Genomic DNA, 596 nt, shown 5'->3' on the forward strand with positions numbered 1-596 from the left:
AAATTCTTCACAAGCGGTGTAAACCAGAAAAAGACAGCTGAGAAAGTTTTTTTTTTGTCGAGTTGTTTTGTTGGGGGTGCATTCCAGATGTACACGGCAACATTTTGAAATTCCGAAGGTTACAGTAGAGGCAGAAAGGCCGAGACAGAGGGACACGCAAATTAGCTCAGTCGGTAGAGCGTTGGCCTTTCAGTTCTGAGGACCCGGTTCGAGCCCCGCCCCCTCCCTGTGTAGAGTCCTCTCCTCCTCAAACAGGCGACATTAATTGGACTCTAAATTGGAAGGAAGACAAAATAACATAGAAGGGAACTGAAGAAAGAGAGCGCGAATACAGCATCGAATGGAATGGAAGAAAGGCAGGAATGTATTCAACTACATTGAAGGCTGGATAATTCCCCGGACATGGAAGAACATTGCCGAAAAAAGGTTCCAAGAGGTAACAAATGACATGATTTTGTTGTACAATAACCAATGGAAAATAATTAGGGGGAAATGGTAGGATTACTAAGGAAGGAACTAAAAACACTTGAACTCAAGCAAAGAAAGTAATATAGCTGAAGGACAGATTGGTGGATTAAGAGAATGTAAAATGGAAT

Source organism: Syngnathoides biaculeatus, chromosome 20 (assembly GCF_019802595.1).
Source record: "Syngnathoides biaculeatus isolate LvHL_M chromosome 20, ASM1980259v1, whole genome shotgun sequence".
NCBI lineage: Eukaryota > Metazoa > Chordata > Actinopteri > Syngnathiformes > Syngnathidae > Syngnathoides > Syngnathoides biaculeatus.